The sequence below is a fragment of the Petaurus breviceps genome, unplaced genomic scaffold (genome assembly GCF_028583685.1).
Source record: "Petaurus breviceps papuanus isolate PSGF00001 unplaced genomic scaffold, PetGlider_PUasm1.0 229, whole genome shotgun sequence".
Lineage (NCBI taxonomy): Eukaryota > Metazoa > Chordata > Mammalia > Diprotodontia > Petauridae > Petaurus > Petaurus breviceps.
The window spans coordinates 22,365,151-22,389,199 of NW_027185903.1; the positions used below are offsets into that span (position 1 = coordinate 22,365,151).

Genomic DNA, 24,049 nt, shown 5'->3' on the forward strand with positions numbered 1-24,049 from the left:
GAGAAGGGTGACTGTTCAGAACATAATCTTAGAGAAAGAGACTCTAATGTCAGTCTTAAAGAGATACTACATAAAGTAGTATAAATTCCAGTGATTGTTCATGGTTGTTCTACTTACAAACTCATCTATGCCATTTAGACAGTTGGCCAACTTGGAATTTCTATACTGAGAGCAAGAATTTTCCAGTCATACATTCTACTCAGTAAGAATGGCCCTAATAGCACCTCTCTCCAGGCTAGAAAGACTCTGGAAAGACCGCACATAGACACAGAAAATCTGGTCTTTCGAGCTCAATATAAATGTTATTCTTAATTCATACACTTCCTGCTCCTTAACTGAACCCTGTTTTTATTGTTTTTACTCATTCAAATGTTCTTATATTAAGATATAGACCCCATGGCTTAGCTGACTAGGAACTCTCCCACACCATGGAAACCACTGAGCTGTTCTCTGAAGGTTACTTTGGTTATGTTAATCTTAATGAGACAGATGTCAGGATATCAGGATTTTCTATCATCACAGGCTCTGAAAGACTGCTTTGAGACTGAAATAAGATCAAAATTGAAAATGCTGCCCATGAAAAGAGGCATTCCTCGAGCTATGGTGGCTCATTGGCATCCAGATGGTACAGTGGAAAGAATGTGAACTCTCTGGAGTCCAAGGCATAGGCCTGAGATTCTCCTTCTGCTCTTCTTACCTGTGTGACCTTCAGCAAATCACCTAACTTCTCCATAAAATGACAGGGTTCAAACAGATGACCTCACTTCCAGCAAAAGAAGAATAAGATGAAAAAGCCAAGGTCCAGGCAGAGGTGGGGAACATGTGGCCTTAAGGTGGCCCTGGAGAGCAAGTAAGGACATACAGGTAGCAAACATCTATTTGCATTCTAGGTTTATGATCTATTCTCACCATAAATAAAATGCAATTCATTTGGGAATTGCTAATGAAAACTTTGCAAATGGACCAACTTTTTTTTTTTAACCTCCTTGTCAACTTTGAGCTTAAACTTATTTTTATTATACAAGCACAGACTCTTAGAACATTGAAGGGAGGATATTAAAAGATTATCTGATCCAATCCCCTCATTTTACAGATGAGGAAACTGAGGCTTAGAAATGGCGAATGATTTTCTCACGCCTCTATGACAAGCTTGACAAAGATAGGGCTGGGAAGTCAGAACTCCTACCCAGTAGTTACTTATTTCTCACAAGAGCTTTTTGTAGTTGGGAGATAATGAGAAACACTGAGTTTTAATAACTTGACCAAGATGTCAAAGTAGCCAGAGCAGCTTTAAGCAACAATCCTTCGTCATTATCTAGTCTAAGAGTTCCTGACCCCTCTGGCAGTCTGGTGAAACATATGGAGCCCTCTTCAGAATAGTATTTTTAAATAAATGAAGTAAATGCTCAATTTAAGTTTGAGGTAAATGAAAATAAAATTGCAATTTTTCCCACCCAAGATTCTTCCTGGAATCTATCTGTGGACCCTTTTGGGGTCTTTGGAGGAAGGAATGAGCATTTAGAGTTTCCACTATGTGCCAAGCACTTTACAAATATGATCTCATTTGATCCTTACAAAAAACCCTGGAAAGTAGGTACTATTATCATCTTCATTTTATAGCTGAGAAACTGGGACAGATAGAGGTCAACTGACTTACCCAGAGCCACACAGTTAGTAAATGTCTAAAGTCAACTTTGAACTCAGGTCTCCCTGACTCCAAGACCACCATTCTAACCACTATAACATCTAGTTTCCTTGAATCTGTGCACACTGGGTTAAGAACCCTTGATTTAGTCTGTTGCTTAGCCCATGGAGCCCAGCAGATGATGTAACATCAGTGGGAACAATAAAGGGTTGGAGACTTCAGACAAAGGTTTGGGTATTTGTACAGTCAATGGAAGCCTATGTTCCTTATAGTTTCCCCAGATAGAAACACCTTGCTTTGGGTTTAATTCAGATGTCCTGGTTCTGAGTCAACATTCCTCATCCCTACTTCTGTGGCCAAATACTTGTCCTGTCAATTTCCCAGCAAGTTACCACTGAGAGGTTATGACCTCTTATTCCATTATAAGTATTAAACCTCCACTTCCAAAAGATAGGATTTGCCATATACTAGAATCTGTATAAATGTTTTTTACAAGCTGAGATGCTAAATATTTTTAGACCAGAAATAGACAATTGTGATTATCCAGACCATGGACTCTACAGGGAGGGCTTGTGTCATCCTTGCTCATAGGGTTATAAACTATTAAATAGGTTCCTCTAAATCAAGGAGTTATATAAAGCCCAAAAGCTACTAGTGGAAACATTCTATTTAAATCCCCACAGGGTAGATGCTTCACACATTGGACCCCTTCATCAGAGGACAGCTTGAGCTGTGTGCCCTGTTTGGCTCCCCAGCTCATCACTGTGATCTCCATCTTATGTAGGCCAGCCTGGACAGGAGAATGGCTTTTCTAAGTTAAAAGAAGATTCTGTGCATTGTCTCTGATCCTTCAGGGGGAAAATCAGAGTCCCATTTATTCCTGAAGTTATAAAGATCTATTTTTTAAAGGATCTGTGAATAGCATACCACTATTATGAAACACTGCTATTTTGAGCAAATAGTTGTAAATGAATCAGAAACGTTTGGACTGAGTTTCCCTTGAAATATTCTTGGGTTTAGTAGTTAAAGGAAAAGAATCCCTGGCAAAGGGAGTTCTGCTGAAAGCAGCAGGTTTCACAATTAATTAGAGTTATTTTGCCAAACTCACAGCAAATGTCTCTAGGTTCACCCCCAAACTAGTCTGCATAGGCAGCATTAAAAAACTATTTCCAATTTAGGCATCCATTAACCATTGGGAAGGTCAATGCAATTAATTACCTTGGTGATGATAAATGGCAAATCCAACAATGACAGAAAAGAAGCTGAATCTATGGTAGTCTTGGGGAAGAAAACAGTCTCACAGTAAAGCATTCAATAAACTCTTGTAGGGGACTAATCAGTGAGTATTCTGGAAAATGGGATTTAATAAATGGTACCTGGATGGGTTAGTTCATTGTGGTTCCCTTAGCTACAAGTGTACCTTAATAATATTATTTGTGCATACAAACTTCATAGATTTCCAGCTTCCATAGTCTTACACTTCTTATATAGGCTGAAGACTTTAAGAAGATATGAACAGACTCTACTAATGGGGGAAAAAGTTTCATCAGATTCAGTCATGTCAACACTTTTCCCAAAATTCTATTTCACTAGATCCTATGAAGAATGACTTAGAAATATTTAACTTTTTAAACAGAGACTCTTAGATATTTGGTGTCTGACGTCTCCAATGTACTCATGTCCTAGGAGGGTGACAAGGCTTATTTTAGAGTCCTAAGAATGTATTTCCTAAGGTTAATCCCAGTAGTTTTAACAGAAAGAAGATGAAAAGTTGTTCAGTCACTATAGGTGCTGCTCAATTTAAAAAACAATACTACTATTCAGTTTTTCAATTAACAAAATGGAAACAGTAATGTCCAGTACCCCAAAAGTAAATCAAAAGAACTATTTAGATTTCATTAAAGCAATGTGAACACTCCCCGAATACAGTCTCCCAAAAGTGTTAGTGGAGCTTAATCTATTAAAACCTAAGATTCCACTGAGATTTTTGGGATACCCTGTACAAAGATTTATTGCTAGACATAAGTTAACTAAAATAGTTGAATCTTTCTTTTCAACAGTGCTGTCAAGAACAGATTCCCAAATTCTTTCTGTAACCCCCATATTCCCTTGATTTTCTTAAAAAGTACCCTAGTTTCATTTTAGTAAGTTTCTGCTCTCAAAAATCACAGCTCCACAATATTCCAAAATTGACTCATTAGCCCTTCTCAAAACCTCTCTCCAAACTTGCCCATTTCTACTGATGACACCCAAGTTCCAAACTGCATTCATCGTTGACCCTTCACCCTCTCCATTCCCAAGCACCTCCAAAAGTCTATTGATTCCATCTCTACATCTCTCACATCCATCCCTTCCTCTTCATTCACACTGCTACTGCCCTAGATCTGCTCTTTATTACCACTTACCTCAATGATCATCACACTGTTTCCTTTGGTCTCCTTACCTTCAGTTTCTCCCTTATCCTACTCCATTCTTGATACAAGTACCGAAATAATCTTAAGGTGTAAGTTTAAACTTTCAACTCTCCATCATCACCATCACCACTACAGCCCAAAAATAATTAAATAAATAAGTGACTCCCAATTGTCTCTGGAATAAAATACAAATTCCTTAACTTGTCATTTAAAACCCTCTGTAGGGGATGTCCATCAGTTGAGCTGAACAAGTTGTGGTATATGAATGCAATGGAATACTCTTGTTCCATAAGAAATGATGAACAGGCAAATTTCAGAAAAACCTGGAAAGACTTACATGAACTGTTGCTGAGTGAAGTGAACAGAATCAGGAGAACATTGTACATAGTAACAACTATATTGTGTGATGACTTGGTTAAGACTTAGCTCTTCTCAGCAATGCAAGGCCCCAAAACAATTCCAAAAGACTCGTGATGGAAAATGCCATCCATATCCAGAGAAAGAAATATAGAGTCTGAATGCAGATGGAAACAGACTATTTTCTTTTTTTATTGTTTTTTTTCTTTTTCATGGTTTTTCTCTTTTGTTCTGATTCCTCTTTCACAACACGATTAATGTGGAAATATGTTTAATATGATTGTACATGTATAGCTCATATTAGATTGCATGCCATCTTGGGGAGGGAGGGAAAAGGAGGAAATTTAGATCTCAAAATATATGAATTATATACAAATAATATAAATATATAAAACATATGATATAAAAAGTGAATATAAAAGTGAAATAACATACATAAATAAAGCTAAAAAAAAGAAGGGAAATATAAAGCCCTATGAAATCTAGCTTCAGTCTACCTTTCCAACTTTATTTCACCTTACTCCCACTCTCACAAGTCACAAGTGCACAAGTCACACCCCAGGCCTGGAATTCACAGATATCTGTCTCATTTCTTTCAAGGTCACTTTCTCCATGTAGCCTTTCCAATTTCCCTAGATGAAGTCATTCTCCTCCTCCTCAAATACTCCTAAAACACTGTGGATCTTCTCTTAGCCTCCCATCACTACCTAAGCTGGCTTATACTTATCTACACGTGCATTACAGCCCCCATTCCACTCTATCCCCACCTCCCAGTGAAATGTGAGCCCTTAAAGGCAGAGCAAGGTCTGTGTCATTTCTCTTTTGTGTCTCTAGGGCCTAGCTCCCTAACACATAGTAACTACTTAGTAAATGTCTGCTGAATTGGATTAAAGATACATGTGTGGAATGGGATAGCTCTGAGAATACCTAGGTTGGAATTATGACCTGCTTTGGGTATTTTTCATGGACTTATCTATATAGGGACATCCTCTAGAGTGTTCCAGATTCATGAGCTTTCCTAACCTGGAAAGTACCAAGTGGCTCAGATCTCATGACTGTAAGTCAACCCTTCACCTCAATAAGTACCCCAAACACTCTGATGACCTTCTAAAGTAGGTGTTGGGGAGTGGTGGGGAACATGTAGTGAGGTTCTAGGGAACCAGCCTTCTTGGCTCAGCTGAACAACTTTAAAAATAACTCTAAAAAAAGTCAACAAAGGAAGAGTGATTATTCTGAGGTTTTTTTTTAAGTATAAAGTCCTTTTTTGAAATTTTGTTTCCACTCTTTTAAATGGCCATTTCTGTAACAATGGCTCCTAATTAGATCTATTTATTTTGACAGCTCATGTCCCCTGATAAAAAGGGCCATATGCAACATTTTCAAATTAAGAATTTTCCCCTGAAAAGCATGCTATTATTAACTATCTGAAATATCAAGGCTTTGCAAAGCAGGTGGCAATCAAAAACCGGAAAAGTCATTTTTTTTTTTATCACAGTCTGGTTTTTGCCTTGGGTTTCATTATTTAAAGAGAAAAGCTAGAAATAAACTCAATAAGTAGCTATTGGGGGAGAGATGAGAGAGCAGAACTGCCACCAGCTGGACTGCGAATGCTCAAGGATCACCATGTCCTCGACTCTCCTATTCACCGCTGATGTCTGAGCACCCTGGCCAGTGCTCCATACACAGTGGGCAATCAGTTACACTTGTAGGTAGCAATATAAGGGGAATGATAAACTGACCCATGCCCAAATTCGAAAACAGTAAAAGTTTGTCTTTAGGGCTTTTCCACTCTCCCTCTTGTCTCTCCATTCCCCTTCTCCTGGTTCTCTGAAGCCCCATCCTGTACCACCTGGGTATTTCCACTGGCTGTCCACCATGCCTGAAATATGCTCCCTCTTCATCTCCACCTCCAGGCTTCCCTGGCTTCCTTCAAGTCTCAGTTAAAATCCCATCTGTAAGGGGCCTTTCCTGATCCCCCTAATGCTGGTGCCTTCCCTCTGTGGATTATTTCCAGTTCACCTAATCAATAGCTTCTTTGTACACAGTTGTTTGCATATTATCTTTCCCTTTCTTTCCCTATTAGGCTGAGCTTCAGAGCAGGGACTGTCTTTTGCCTTCCCTTGTATCTTTAGTGCTTAGCACAATGCCTGCTGCATAAATGGCACTTAATAAATGCTTACTGACTCACTCACCCCCCCAGAAGAGTCCCATGTTCCCAGGCCTTTTCTGTTATCCCATGTCTCATTCTCTCTCAGCTAGCCTGGGATCAGAGGATCCTGTGCTAGAAGACTTACCACATGCAACCCCCATGTTAGATCAAAGAGGCCAAGATTATTCACCTATCAGATCCAGGCCTTTGATTCCAAATCTAGTCTTTCTGCCACATCTGACTGATCTCCTGTGCTGTGACTCCTTAATGCACACAGAGCTCATACCTTGGGATGCTTTGGCCCCATAGTGTTTTACAGGCTTTATCAACAAGATACACATGCAGTTAAGCAGTGGACAGAGATGGGAAGGAGGACCATGATGAAGGGAAAGGGCTTAGACTACTAATACCAGGAGTCCAGCCTTTGCAAGAGAAAGTCACCCCAGTGTATTTTCAATCCTATCATGGGGTAATCATGGAAAGGCATCTGAGGGAAGGGGCTAAGTAGGAGAAGCCAGCTGGGCTAGGTGTGGACTGGGTTTGGTTTGGGAGGCTTCCTTGGAATGCCTGTTTCATTAAGTTTCTCTCTATCTTTTCAGGCTAATCACACACTATTCCCCCTGACATCCAGTCAAACCTAGATATTTGCTGTTCCTTATACAAAAGCTGCCTTTCATCTCTGTATGTTTACAAAGGCTGCACCCTGCCCCCACCCTCCTCTGCACTGACTTTGGAGCCCTTAGCTTCCTTTAGGGCTTGGCTCAGGTGCCATATCCTACAAGAAGCCTTTCTTCCAGGTTAATCATTTGTGCCTCCCATTCTCTATTTTGTTTTAGTTCATTTTCAGTTGTGTTCAACTCTTTGTGACCCCATTTAGAGTTTTTTTGGCAGAGATGTTGGAGTGGGTTGCCATTTTCTTTCTCCATTTCATTTTACAGATGAGTAAACTGAGGTAAACAGGAAAAAGTGGCTTACCCAGGGTCACACAGCTAGTAAGTGTCTGAGGTGAGATTTGAACTCAGGAAAATGAGTCTTGACTTCAGGCCCAGCATTCTATGCACTATAGTGCCAACTAGCTGCCCATCCCCCACTACTCTACACTTATTTTCTATACACACTGTTCATTCATTTGTTTACATGTCATTTTCTCCCCAAGAGTATGCAAGTTCCTCAAGGGTAGAACCTATTTTGTTTTTTTTGTCCTTGTGGCTTTATGGAAGACACAAGCACTTATTAAGCACCAGATACTGTGCTAAATGTTTTTCAAATGTCTCACTTGATCCTCATAGACAATCCCAGGAGGTAGGTGTTATTTTGAATCTTCATTTTACAATTCAGAAAACTGAGGCAGAGGTTTAGTGACTTGCCCAGGGTCACAAAGCTAGTAAGTTCCAGAGGACATATTTGAACCCAGGTCTTCCTGACTCCAGGCCCATCACTATATTCACTGTGCCACCTAGCACCTTAGTACCTATGATAATGTCCAGCACCCAACAAGTACTTAAAAAATGCTTGTTGAGTTTACATAGAATGGTGACAACAGTAGAGACAACTGTATTGGGGGCCTCTTTTCTAGCCACTAAAACATGATGGCTCAATCAAGAGGGGAATGTGCCAGTGCCTTTTGAAGATGGTTAAAATTACTCCTACTTCTCTGGATTTCCTGACATACCCTTCAGCTTTCAGTATGGCACAGTTGGGTCTTTGCCGCAAACAAAATGACTTATGGAAAAACTGCCTGATTGGGTAACTTTTTGCCACTGAGAATAGGTACTACCCAACTAAGCAGAATATATGTAGACTAGCATTCTGTCTCTGGAGTTTGAGATTTGGAATGAATCACTGCTACCAGTCATTAAATCATCAAATAACATTCATTAGTCAACTAGTTCAACGTTTCCCAAAGCTCAACCAGATTTCTCAGTTCTCTCCCTGGGACCATTCTACCCTTTGCCAATTGAATTTTGCCAGCTCTGGGTTAGAATACCATGAGGTAGAGAGAAGAAAGTAGGACACAAGAACAATGGGGAGGAGAAAGAGAAGTCAGTTTTTAATTTCATAGGTTTCAAGTATAGTCTTTGGAAGTCAAAGTTTTACAGGACAATAAAACTTTGCCATGCATTAATCATTAGAAAACATTGAAAGAATTCAACTTTTTATCCAATATAGGAATCTTTTCTATAACATGCCTGACAGACGGCCATCCAGCCTCTTCTTGAGCACCTCCAGGGAGAATGAGTTGAACTCAAAAAGCAGCTCATTCCATTTTTGTATAGCTGTTCTTGAATCCATTTTCCCTGCTTGTAAAATGGAAGTTAACACACCATACATAGGCTGGGGAAAACATGTCTAAGTGATATAGAAACATACTGAGGTAAACTGGTAATATTCTTCATGGGGGGCATGAGTGATAGTTGTACTGAATGCCTTAACCTCATTTAAATCATTCCATTCTCTTTAGATCAGTTTCTGAGACAACACAAAATTAACCAATCCACAATGTTGGCTCTTCCTTTCTTCCATTCTGTCCTCAAGATAGGTGCTAATAAAAACCAAAAATAATGAGTAACAAAAGGAAGAGAAGAAGCAATGTCCCAACTGCCTAATCCAATTTTAAGTCCACACTCTTAGGAACCAACTCCACACTAGTAATCAGCTTCTGGGTAACCAAGAGTTTGTTCTGTAAAGTGACACATGACATTCTAAAAAAAGAGAAATAACAGTGGCATGAAGCCATGCTCAGACAGGTCATTAGGTTCAGATCACTATCTGAAACTTATCCCAAGGACAGATCTAGCAATTTCATAAGAACAGGTGCCCTTTCATACTATTTCCATTACTTCATAGTTCAGTGATTCCTGCCACTAAACTCTCCCCTCAACAAAGAATGAAGAACAGAAAAGGAGGCCTGGAGAGAGATGAATAGATTCATAAAAGGCATAGGAAGTCTGACTCTAATGCAGTCAAAATTCACAAGGCTAGAACCAATATTTAAGGAGTTACTTCTGCAATCAAATAGACTTGTTTATAAATTCTTATCAACCTAGTGAAATCTGTTTGATGACATTCATTTTCATTGTCTTCATCTGCTAATTTAGTATTTGAATTACAGTAAGTATCACAGGATGCACAATGAGGCACAGGCTTAACCTTTAAACATTATTTTTTAAGATTACAGCTGATATTCAGGTGACACTTTAAGGTTTTGGAGCACTTTGCATTCAGCTATTTTATAGATGAGGAAACTGGGAAGTTCACCCAGCCAAGGAAGTACCAGAGGTAAGAGTCAAACCAGAGATTTTCCTGATGAGTCCAGATGTTTGTCCACTACATCTCACTGCAGAACCAAAAATAGAAAGGATGATATTTTTAAATGAATTTAAAATATTATTGTGCTATAAGAAAAAAAGTGAGGAAATCTGAAAAATGTGGAGATGTACATGAACTGTTGGAGAATAAAGTAAGTAGAACCAGAAGAAGTCTATGCATGATAAAGCAATAGTATAAGCAGAAAGAAGACCAGAATGGCCCCAAATACCGAGTAATTAAAATGACCAAACTTGTTTCCAGAAGAGATGAGGATGTACCTTTCAGGAGGGGGAAGTGGTGAGACTAAGAGTACAGAATGTGATATACACTGTCAACTACACTCAATGTCTTAATCTGGGTTTTGCTTAAATATCTGTTCTAAGGGAGTGACTCATTTGGTGGTAGAAACAGAGAAACTTTATATCCAGAAATGACTAATATGAAAATAATGGGCATAAAAACTTATTAAAATAAAATAATAATAAAATGTTCTACCTGAAAAGGAAGGAGGGGAGAATTTACAAACCATCAAAAAGAAGAAACTTGTGACAACTTTTTCATCTATAAAAGCTACATCAGAAACACAAAGAAATTTTAAAACAATAACAGAACAAAAGAATAATAATAATAATCAAAGAAAAATACATTCACTCATGACAACTTCTATTATATGGACCTCCTTCCTGAGTGCCAGATAAAGCAGAAAGAGTTAAGACCTATTTCCCCAGAGTAAGCAATTAGCTCCCACTCCCAAGTGTATTTTCCATGGCAGCCTGAGACTCTGTCACTGATAATTCTCTGCCCCTGGAGGTGTGCACACACCAGATGCATCAATGTCAATTCAAGGCCACACTGCTGAGTCTTGCCGGAGTACCAGCCATAAGCCTTTCTGTGTTAAATGAGAACTGTCTCTAACACACTGCCCAAACAGTGATGTCCATTCCTGCAGAGACTTCCCTCAGATTTATTAATGCACTGTTTTATTAAAGAACATTGACATTATCCCCAGAATTTGTTTGCAGCATCTGACTCAATCAACAGATCTGCCCAGCCTAATAACTGACACACTCTGTCCTTTTTCCCTGTGGCATCCTAAAGAGAGAGCTTCTTGTGTGATTGCTAACCTTTTAGAGATCCAGAAAGTGCTGCCTGGCAAAGCATTCACAGTATTTACAGAGCAGAGAAAGAAATCCACTAAAATACGTAGTTCTATCTTATGTAAAAGGCAAGAGAAAGGGTCAACCAAAAGTCTAAATTTGAGAGTAGATCACTAGAAAAATCTGAATAATCTCATATTTTTGTTGATTCTGACAATGGAGACTGCTGTTTCAGCACCCAGGTGGGACCTAAAAAACTAAATGTGAGCACTAATGCTATTCACACTTTGTCAGAGAAAGTCAAAATACAGTTATCCCTTCCACATCACAGGGGTTAAGGGCACAGTACCCCCTCAATCTGGAAAATCCATGTAACATTTTTTGGCCCTCCCTACATACCAGAGAAAAATCTGAATTATTATGATATTAAAAGATAAACTTTCTTTATATTATATAATATTCTATATATTATAAATACTTTATATAGTATTTCTATAATATACTATATAAAATACTATATATAGTATATATAATATGTATTATACAATACTATATACCGTGTTTCCCCAATAATAAGACCTATCCCGAAAATAATCCCTCCCCTTACTAAGATTCCTCTAAAATAAGCCCTCCCCCGAAAATAAGCCCTATTGAGATTGCTACTGTAGTGAAGGTGATCCCCTGAGCTACACGCTACATTACGGCGAAACGCACGCCGCGCTCCGAGCTGCATCCAATCAGAGCTGCAGCAGTGAGCGCGTCATCCTGTTCTTCCCCAGTGATTTGCTTATTGAATAAAGGTACATTTTTTTTGTTCACATTTACCTGTTTATTAAAATTGCTGTCAATGTTCATTAAAATAAGCCCTCCCCTGAAAATAAGCCCTCTGGTGTTTTTCTGTCCAAAAAAAAAAATTAATAAGACAGTGTCTTATTATCGGGGAAACATGATATATATATATATATATATATATATTTTTTTTTTTTTTAAAGCAATCGGGGTTAAGTAACTTGCTCAAGGTTACATGGCAAGGTGTTTCTGGGTGGGTCCTAAGTGTCTGAGCCCAGATTCAATCCCCAGGTCATCTCGACACTGGAGCCGGTGCTCTTATTTGCTGTGCTACCTGGCTGCCCTATACAATACTATATTAACCCTATATATTACACGTCATAGATACTAAATATAGCATATATAATATATATAACACAATAATCTATATATGTACTTCATTATTAATTCATTTACATATACACATACACGTGCATGTACACATGCATATGCATGTTTATATACATGTACATAAACAAGTGCATATACATATATGCATATACATATACACAGTGCATGTACATACACAAGTGCATATACATATACACTATACATATACACATATACATATACATATGTATGCATTTCTGAATTTCTAAACTTTTCTGTATCAGCTACTGGCCTTTGTATGTTATCTGTGGCTTCTGTAAAACTCCCCCCAAATTCTCATTTATTTTCTTACGCTGACCCACAATATATTGAAATTGCAATGGGGAAAGTCATGATGCAGTCACTTGCTGTCACAATTAGCTCCTTTCCTCCTTATTTCTGTTCCACATCAGATGGCTCTCTATGCCCACCTCTGCGGGTTTCAGCTAACCACAGATTAACATCATGATTTAATGTACCCTCCAACCCTCCTCCCTTCCTAGGTCACTTCAGCTCATCATACAAGGACCACATTAGTATGTTGCCTGCTTCCAACTCAACAATCACACTGAGATACACTCCACATTAGTGGTGAGAATACTCATAATCCAGGACTTTCATGTTGGTAACCATGTCTTGTCATTAATGTCTAGTAGAATCTATTAAAAATATGGGATCACAGGGGCAGCTAGATGACAGAATGGATGGAGCACCAATCCTGGAGTCAGGAGGACCTGAATTCAAATTTGACCTCAAGACACTTACTAGCTGTGTGACCCTGTGCAAGGCACATAACCCCAATTGCTTAAAAATATACATTCATACATATATATGTGTGTAATCCTAGATTAAGATTTGGAAGGGACCTTAAAGATCATTGAGTCCAATGCTTTCATTTGATACTTGTAGAAATTGAAGGTAAGAGAAGATAAGTGGCATGGCCAATGTGAACTCGGGTCTTCCTGATTCCAAGTCCACTCTCTATTCACCATGATGCCTTGTTGCCTCTCATCACATACGTGATGAAGACATAACAAAAAGTAAAGAAGACATAACTTTCTTTGGCATAGTTAATGCCATTTTCTGTGTTTCTTTCCCCTTCTTATTACCCAGTTCTAGGTGCTATTAAACAATGATAGACAAATATTTGATTACCAAACTATTTCCAGAAACTCACCCTCCAAACATACACATATGAACAAACTATGGAATTGCCATTAGTCTTTCTTCCAAATGTGTTCCCCTCATTTTAAATTTTTGTTCTTTCTCTCTCACAACTTACCTGTCCTATGTCTCATTCCTTTAGAACCTAACTAGATAACAGATCAGATAAGCTAATATCAATGACTGATATTTTAATGATATTCATAAATAGCAAAAGACTCAGAAGGATTTCTGGAGAACATTAAGTAAATTCTCTATAAAGTATTTCCAGAAAGATATGAACAAGAACATATGGATGGGTAGCAATCAGTGTACATCAGGTAAGTAAATATCTATTATACCATGGTCTTACTGAAGTACTAAAGCAATTGTTCTATATATTATTCCTCTTTGATAACATTTATATCCAACAATGGTTTTAATGCAATGGAAGGAGTACTGGTTCTAGAGACTAAGGATTTGGATTCAAATCCTGACTTTGACATGTACTGTTTGTATGACTCTAGATAAGTAATTTACCCTTCCTGGGTCTTAGATATAATAATAATAATAAAAATAACTAGCATTTATATAGAGCTTTAGAGTTTATAAAGCACTTTACAAATATGTTATCTTATTTGATCCTTACAAGAACCTTGGGAGTTAGGTGATATTATCATTCCCATTTTACAAATGAGGAAACTGAGGAAGGTGGAGGTTAAGTGACTTGTCCAGAATCACATAGTGGTTAAGAGTATGAGGTGGGATTTGAACTCAGGACTTCCTGACTCTGGATCCATTACTCTATATACATGGCACCACTTATCTGCCTCTCATGAGAAACTAAATGGTCTCTGATGTCCTTTCTAGATCAATCATGTTATGAAAGCAACTTGCTGACTCATAGAGCTCTGATGCTAAGAAGTTATGACAGAATTTCAGGACCCACGAAGAAGAGTTAAAAACCTCAGTTCAAATCTTGCCTCTGCCACTGCATGCCATTGCATCAATGCAATATTCACAGTGCCCATGATCACTATAAATATACTTGCATGGTGCTCAATTGCAATGTATAACAGACTCTCCATATATAAGACAGAAGCAAAACATCTATTCAGACACCAGAAAACCAAATTCCAACACCAGGAAACCAAATCCATCATAGTAACAGAAGTTAATATACCACAATGTAGCAGGAAGCCACATCATCCTTTAGCCTTCTCACAAACCAACACAAGCCTAGTTGGCAAACACCAACTTTTACTCACAAGCTTGACTGGCTCTCTCTCCCAAGATATAGGTGCTCTGACTCCCAGCTTCCTTAGGGCTCTGTTCTACCCTTCAACAAACTCCTCCCACCACAAGCTTCATGTGATAACATTCAGCCTATTAGGGGGCAGAGTATAATTTCAAACCAGGGAAGGTCTTCAAATTACCATTACATGCTGATTACTTGCTTGACTTTGGACAAGCCATTTCATTTCTCTGGGCCTCTGTAAAATTAAGAGGTTGGCCTTGATAACTGCTAAGATCCTTTCAGGGTCTTTTATCTCTGAATCTGTCAATCAGTGTTGAGCAGAGCTTTTTGCTACCTCTCAAATCATAAGGCCCAGACAACGGCCTTCATTGGCTGTGTGTTAAAGTCAGACTGGCTGATGAATGCCCTTAAGTTGACAGGTCTATATTGACATCTGTAATGAGAACTGTCTCCAGTTATATAGAATGCTGGAAATGACCACTGCTTTATAAGCCTTAAGTTTGGGCTAGGAAACTCAGCCTCACATCAGTTGTAGGGAACAGCATTAGTATGTGGTTGGCAGAGAATTGGGAGAATATAAATAGTGTTTGAAAACTGTTTGAAAGATTTTTTTTGCATATTTGGATAGAAGGGTTCTGTATTTAATATAAACTCCATTACCCTTTTGGGGCAACTGTATTTGGCATTCCAACTTCCTTTTTTCTTTTCTTTCCATTTATGTGTAGACACTAACTTATCCACATCCCAGAAAAGAAATAAACAGTGGGTATTCAATAAAACCATATTGACTGACTGGAGTGGAAACTCCACTATTAGAATGGAATGTTGACCAACCAGTATTTTATTAGGAACAATGAGTTTGTTTAATCGAGTTTAATTAAAAATAACATATTTTATTTCTTGCCATAATAGAACCATCTCTGTCTACCAGACAAGGCAGACTTTCATAATGCTTCAGAAGATATGGTTTTCTCGGTTTAAGATTCCTAAATAACATTGTCACAACAGGTGACTCACAAGTGACATCAAAGCATAAAGATTGACCTTGGTGGCCTAATCATCCTTATCAAAGGATATGCCCAGTTGCCTATTTGGGGTAGCCTAACCAGAGAAAATTACAAAGGCAACATAGTGAAAATAGTTTGGAATTAAGAAGACTCAGATTCAAATCTGCGTGATCTTGGACAGGACACTTAATCTCTCTGGGCCTTGGTTTCATCATCTGTAAAATGAGACGGTTGGACTTGATGACCTCTGCATCTACATTCCCAGGTTTGTGTTTGGCTTCCTTCCACCTCCCTTTTTAGAGCATTCCACTCTCTCATCCACTCTATACTCCCTCTCATCCTTTATTGAACCAAACACCTATTCTGCATTTCATTTCAGTGACTTCTCCCATTCATTTCTAATTGGAAGATGATAGGATTATTAGAAGGAACATTAAAGATCATCTAATCCACCTGGAGAAATTAATTACTGGTCCAAGACAAATAGCAAAGCCAGGGTTTTCAAACTGAAGTGCTCCAACTTTAGAACCCAATAATTATTAACTGAAGAGGTACAGGACATTCTCTCCTTCCAAGCATATTTGCACTTTAGTAGAGGTCACCTCAAGACTGAAGGGTCTTCGAGAAGCAAAAGAAACAATCTCTTATGGTCAAATTTATCCAGGCACAAAAGAGTCCACCCAGAATCTCTCGAATCAAGCCATGCAGACAAACATTTACTCCACATTCTGCAAGGACAGTCCTCAATACCACTACACTTTCTATGAACACTTTCTGCACTTATGTAACCAGACAGAAGGTAGTAAATAGTTTGTTTTTCAAAGGTGCATGTGGTCATTTATTAAACAGAACCTTGTGACCTGAATAAGTTTACAACCTCCCAAATAAACTACTAAGGTTCTTGGTTCCTTCTCAGAGACAATCTCTCTGCATAACATATTGCTCCCCCAAAGCCTTTCCTCTTTACTGAATTACAGAGTTTCATTCATCCTTAACCAAGTTAGGAAATAGTCTTTGTTTTCCCTCATTACATGAACTTTGTTACTGAGAGAATAAAGGGAGATCTGATGTTAAATCAAAACAGTCATATAAATAATTATAATGGTATCTTAATATCTTCTATGACAAAATGGCTATCAGACCATCTCAGCAGTAGTCTATTAGTTCACCGAAGTCAAGGGTTTTTTTTGTCCATGGATCCTCAGAGCCTAACACAATGTGTGGTACATATTTTATTTATTTTTTGATCCACTATGATTTCAAACTTTCAGTTTGAAAATTCCAACCACTTGTGCTGATCAGCAAATCATTTATACCTTATAGTCAGGAGACTGTTGCCTGGGGCACCAAACATTGTGACTTGACATGGTCACACAACAATGAAGAAGACACAGGATTTGAATAACAATCTTCCAGACTCTAAGCCCAGCCCCTTCATGTAATATCTAGATAATCCCACAATGACCACTTGGGAGTCTCAACAAATGCTTGTTGAACTAAGCAAGGAATAGTAGATATAGCAGCTAGGTGGTGCAGTAGATAGAATGCTGGACCTGGAGTGAGGAAGACTCATCTTTGTGAGTTCAAATCTGGCCTCAGACACTTACAAGATGAGTGACCCTGGGCAAGTTACTTGACCCTGTTTGCCTCAGTTTCCTCATCTGTAAAATGAGCTGGAGGAGGAAATGGTGACCACTCCAAAATCTTTGTTAATAAAACCCAAAAATGAAGTCAAGGAGAGGCAGATATGACTGAAAAACAACAACGATCTTCATGAGTTCAAATCTGACCTTATTAGTTGCTATGTGACCCTGGGCAAGTCACTTAACTGTTTGCCTTAATCTACTGGAAAAGGAAAGCATATACCACTCCAGTATGTTTACCAAGAAAATCACATGAACAGTATGGTCTACAGGGGCATTACGTGTCAGCCACAACTGACAACAAAGTGTGAAGGTACAAGACGTACACAAGAAAATAAAATGCACCACATTAAATGGATGCAAAACACCAATATATATGATGCCTTTGTATTAAAACACAAAACAAAACAATAAAGTCCTGGGCTTGAAGTTGGTAAAACTGGGGTTTGAATCCTGCTTTAAACATGTATTACCTGTGTGAAATGGGACAAATCATTATAACTTTATAACCTTGAGTTTCCTCATCTGTGAAATGGGAGCTAGATAATATCCATAACCCTATGAGCCAATGAATTCTCCTTTCCAAAGTATTCTTGGCCATGTGATTCTACTGCTTCTCCTGCTTTTAAATGCGGATGCCTAAATGTGTCTTTTTATTTAACACAGGCCTTGATTCCATAGGCATACTTAATATTTAGAAACATATATAATAAAAATTATTTTCAAAGGTAGGGCACAGTTACCTTTCTTGAAAATCCCTGTAGCTAGCAACTCTAAAAGTTGGTGAGGAACTGCAGTTTAAATTGTAGATATGTTGTTTTACCTCATTCATTGCTGTCCTTTATTAAAGATCTTTAGTTATTAATGGGAAAGCTGTCTGGTATTGCTCACCCTGTCTTCCCTGGCTATAATCTGATATACTTTCAACAGTAAATTCCATTTCAGCTCATGATCTCCTGTAAATGTGCCCCAGAACGCTTGCCACATTCCCGAATTCCAAGTGCAATTTATGATCATTCTTCAAAACCTGACTACTGTGTAGGAGCTCAAGGTAAATCCCCAAAGTAGCAACATCATCCAACATCATCTCCGTGCTTCTGTACTCATCTCCAATTTGGTCAGGATTCTTGACTTTATTTTAATAGCCATTCTGATGAAGATTGATTCTATTTCTATTAGCTATGTTATTTTTTTTTATGTGAACAGTTAAGAAAATAGGACTATGCAGTATAACAATTCCTTGGAATAGACTTTAAACAGATGATAACTTAAGCCCCTAATGAAAATCAGTTTAGTGATTGTCATCTACTTCCTAGTGCAAAGACACCAGACAATTTATTATGATTAACACTCCCAGCTCAAAGGATAGGAACCCCAATATTCATACTCTAGGTAAAAATGGAAGTGCCAGTACAGAGGGTATAGGCCAACAGGAAGGCCCCTCTGCTACAATCCCATCCAGCCCCCTCATATTACAGATAAGGAAACGAAAGTCCTCAGACATTACCTAGATGTAGCTAGGAGACTCTGTAGATAAATTGCTAGGCCTAGAGTCAGGAAGATATGAGTTCAAATCCAGCTTCACCCACTAGCTGTTTGATCCTGAGCAAGTCATTTAACCTCAATCTGCTTCAGTTTCCTCAGTTCTAAAATGAGGAAATTAATAATAGCACCTACTTCCCAGGGTTGTTGTGAAGATCAAATGAGATAATATTGGTAAAATACTTAGCTCATAACTGGATGTTAATAGTTGCTTGCTTCCTTCCTTCCTATATAAATTGCCCAAAGTCACATAGGCAGCAAACAGGATTTGAATTCCAGAGTCAGGGCTCATTCCACTATGATGTTGGAAAAGGTGAACATGGCAGAGAAAGTGAAAACCTTGAGTGATGTCCAAGACCACAGGCTTATTACATCAGGTCTGAGTCAGGGAGACAACATGGTGCACTTGCCCACAGACACACTGGCAGCTCTGATTAGGTGAGGCAGGTGTGTGCAGCTACCATAAAAGGGTCCGAAGTCTGGGGGAATAGGTTGGGCTCTCTACCTTCAATGCCCCGACACACTCTGAATTTTTCTTCTTAATCCAGAACTGACCTCCCAGCTCAGCTTTCCACCCCTACAAAACAGAGCTCATTATCTTTTCCCCTAGGTCCTCTTCACATCTGAATTTCCTACTGCCAAGGAAACTACTCCCCAAGATCACCCAGGCTCACAACCACACTGTAACCTCAACTCTCCTTACTCACTCACCTCACACGCAATCAGTTATCAAATATTATTTCTCATAGAGAGATAAAATTATATGTGGATAAGTATATAGATTCTATAGCTCTAGATGTATGTCTATAGGAATATGGGTATAAGGGCTTCTATGTCTACATCATTTGTATGTCCCATCTCTCTACACATAGAGCCACAACCCTAGTTCAGGCCCTCATCACCTCTCCCCTGCACCATTCAGTAGTATTCTAATGGGACTCCCTTCCTCAAGTCTCTTCCTGCTCCAATCCTTCCTCCCCTTAGCGGCCAAGGTAATTTTTCTAAAGCATGGGTGTGATAACTTCACTCCCTCTCCTCTCTCCCACTCCCACCTTATCCAGTTAGTTCCTCTTCCTCCCAATGCTAACTATAAACTCCTATTTGACTTTAAAGCACTTCATAACCTGGGTAGGCCCTTTTTACCTTTCCAGTCTTTTTATACTTTATTCTCTTCCACACATTCACCCACCTGGCTACACGGGCCTATGTACAATTTACTCTGTCTCCAAATCTTTACACTGACTGTTCCCCATTCCTGGAATGTTCTTTCCTCTCACCTCAGCTTCTGTACCCCTGACTTTCTACAAGATTCAACTCAAGCTCCATCTTTTGCAGGAAGTCTTTTCAGGTTCTCTTGGTTGCCAATGTTTTCTCTTTTCAGATGAACTTACATATACTCTGAAAATGTTTTGTAGGTATATATGTTCTTGTCTCCATTAGAATGTAAGCTCCTTGAGGACAGGAGCTATTTTTGTCCTTACTTGACTGCCCAGTTTTTTTTTTTTTAAAGCAATCGGGGTTAAGTAACTTGCTCAAGGGTTACACGGCCAGTTATTTCTGGGTGTGGTGCTAAGTATCTGAGCCCAGATTTGATCCCCAGGTCATCCCGACACTGGAGCCAGTGCTCTTACTCGCTGAGCCACCTGGCTGCCCTGACTGCCCAGTTCTTAATAAATGCTTGTTGGTTACAACCATTTCCACATCAACCCAATGGATTCTGGTACTGTGAAGGAGCCCCAGTACTGACGTGGCCTCTTGTTTTATATTGCTTACCAGGACTATGTTACTAATTTAGATGCTGCCCTCTTCCAACCTAGGGAATTATATCTCTCCAGCCCCAGTAATTAACTCTAACCCAGCAGGATTAGATAAAGACCCTGCCAGGAGGTGATCTGCTGGTGTTGTGCAAATTTCAGGCTATCAATGATGAGTAAACTCTATCATACCTAACAAAATAATCTAAGTGCCACTTGTTTCCGTATTTTAAGAAAATCCCAAACAACTGGGAGAAAACACTGGGCTCCTAAGCAAATTGGGAGTGGGATAAATTCTTCCAATTAGGTGACCATACAAGAATACTAGTATAGTCAAAATTTGCTTCAGGGCTTAGAGCACATAGCATTTGTTGTGAGAGCTCAATTAATATCAGGGTAGTCAAATATTATGTTCACCAGATCCAGTTATGTATTCAAATACAAAGATGATTTCTATCATATCACTTTTTTGTTTTGGTTTGGTTTTCCTTTGGGGGGGGGCGGTGTTTTTTGTTTGCTTGATTTGTTTTTTACAATTTACTTTCCCAAAGTCTCTGGCTCTAAACCAAAAGAACTTGAGTTCAAGTCTTAATTCTGCCGCTAATGATTTAAGTGACTTTGGGCAAATCACTACCTTTCTGGGTCTCAGTTTCTTTTTCTGTAAAATGAGAAGGTGGGACTAGATAGTTTCTCAGTGTTTAGAACAAGCAGTTTCCTGGAAGCTGTCCAGGCCAAAGACAAGAAATCAATAGAGAAATAGTAGCCCAGGGATTCATTGGCTAGCTTAGTTGTGATTATTTAGAAAAGGAAAAATTCCCAGATTCTTCATTTGCATGGAACTTACTCCCTTATCATTCTAGAGCACTGGTGTCAAACTCAGATAGAAATGGGCACCACTAAATTATACATAAAGAGCTTGGTGGGTCTCATATTGACTTAGAAAGCCATACATATTTATATATTCCTTTTTCAATTAATACACCAAGATATCAAAATCATAGAGGATTTTTAATGCACTTCAATCTCCTTGGGGCCACACTTGGGGAGTATTTGGGGTCCATGTTTGACTCCTCTGCTCCAGAGGGCCACATTGTCTCTCTTCACTAACCTCTCCTCTACCCTTTCCCCTCCCATCTGTTCTTCTGACTCTCTGGACTTCAGTACCATGACTCATCTACGATTTGACATTGAACATATGGCACTTCTTACAGCCTTCTTAACCTGAAACATCCTCTCCTTTAATGAACTCCTCACAACTGAAGAGTTCTTCCTGAGGCCTCCATTTTAGGAAGATGCTCAAGCCAGCCAATCTTCTTTCATCTCCCAGAAGCTGTGACTGTGATTTTCCAAACTTCAGCATTGTGCTCCTGCCCTGGGCAGTTTCACCCATTCTCCCAATTAGCCACATTCTTTCCAACTTCCTTGCATATGTTTTCTTCACCCATTAGATTAAAAGCTCTTTGAGGACAGGCCTTTCTTTTTGTTTGTATTTGTATCTCTAGCACTATCATATTGCCTTGCACATAGTAAACTTACTAAATGCTTCTTGCCTTGTCCTACTGCCCACTACCAAATCTACATGTTAGTTCCTTCCCATCAATAGGTTCTCAAATCCCATCTACTATAGGAAGTCATTCCAAGAGGATAAAAAAGAAAGGTGATGCCACTTATGGATTCTGTACTATCTGAGCAAAAAACCTATAGATATCTTCCCTTCTTCCTTTCTTAAGGAAAGGAATGACCTACTCAGTGTCATATATGTGGGGGATGTAGAAGGAGTATAAGATATAGTCCTTGTCCTTTAGGATCTTAGTTTGGATAAACAAGCATTAGAAATTTAAAAAAATGTAAAGAATAATACAAGACAGTATAATAATATATTTATTCCGTGGTATAGATACTAGCAGATAGCGATGGAGGGGAGAGGTAATCTAGGAAGTACAGTGGATTCAGCACCAGACCTGGGATCAGGAAGACCTGAGTTCAAATATGGTCTCCGACACTACCAGCTGTGTGTGACAGTCCTCATCTGTAAAACAGGGACAAACTGGAGAAGTAAAGGACAAATCATTCCAGCATCTTTGCCAAGAAAACCCCATGAGGTCACATAGAGTAAGATACAATGAATGACTGAACAGCAGGGACAATGGGAGTTTTTAAGAGCCCAGAGAAAGAAGTCAGTGGGGAATGGAGAATTCAGGATGTCAGAATAGTAGGAATGGTCATTGGGATGAGACAGAAAAGAACATGGCTGGCTGGCTGAACTCTGTTAAGGAAATTCTCCTGGGATGCTGATTATAGAACTAAAGTTGCAGGAGGCAGCCTAGTAGAGTAGACTCTAGCCTGTGACCAGGTTATATAATAATAATAATAATAATAATAAAATAATAGCATGTACATAGCACTTTAAGGTTTCCAACATGCTTCAAGTATATTATCTCCTTTTCTTTAAGGGAGCCAGACAATTAAAAAAAGAAGATAAAGACTGAAACTATAATTTCACTAGTATAGTTAATTCCAAGATAAAAAATACAATTTCCAACCAGCATTCCAGAGGAGCACTGAAGAAACATGACACCCATATCCTAAAAGAGAGATGGTAGACTCAAATATAGAATGAAACAAACATTTTCAGCTTTAGCCACTGTATAGATCTGTTGTGCCTGACTGTATATTTGTTATGAGGATTTTTTTAAATTGGGGAATAGACGGGGTGGGAGGGAAAGGGGAACTAACATGAGTTTGCCAAAAAAGAAAGCATAGTCATTAAACCATATTTTAAAATGTGCAGAAGAGAATGAAAGGAAGAATGGCCTGGAGTCAAGAAAACTCATCTTCCTGAATTCAAGTCTGGTCTCAGAAACTAGTTATGTGACCCTGGGCAAGTCACTTCACCCTGTTTGCCTTAGTTTCCTCACCTGTAAAATGAACTGGAGAAGGAAATGGCAAACTACTTCAGTATCTTCACCAAGAAAATACCAAAAGAAGTCCCAGTCAGACAAGACTGAACTCTGAAGACATTTACAGTTTTGTGTGTAATTCTCTTTTTTTCTATCCTATTATATATAGTTTTATTTGGTGTCTGTTACATTCAGAATTTAAAAAATAATAATAAAATGAAGGTAGTGCTTGACCTGTGTCTTGAAGGAAATAAGGTTTTCTGTGACTTGGAGGAGGGATGGAAATACATTCCAGACTTCAGAGACAATCAAGTGCAGAGACAAGAAGATAGGAAATTGAATGTTATTTAAGGAAGAACAAAAAGGCCAGTTTCACTGGATTGTAGAGTGAGGTAAAGGAGATAATGTATAAAGAGTCAAGAAATAATGTATAAAGGGAATAATTTATTAAGAGTCTAGATTGATAACAGGTTTTAAAGTGTTTTTAAAGCAAAGAATTTATTTTCCATCACTGAGCCTTTTTGGCAGCTATTCCTGCGAAAGCTTCACTGAATACATACAGAGTCAATTGGACCTCGGTGTCTCCCCATTAATAGCTGGATAGTTTATAAAATGTTCTCTAGTTGTAGGTATG

At 38.7% G+C, this 24,049-nt stretch overlaps 1 protein-coding gene across 6 annotated transcripts in view; it reads right to left on the reverse strand.

Moving 5' to 3' along the window:
* Nucleotides 1-24,049, reverse strand: part of PDE4D (phosphodiesterase 4D) — a 1,918,796-nt gene that overhangs the window by 1,815,440 nt on the left and 79,307 nt on the right. The gene's annotated exons all lie outside the window — the stretch shown is intronic.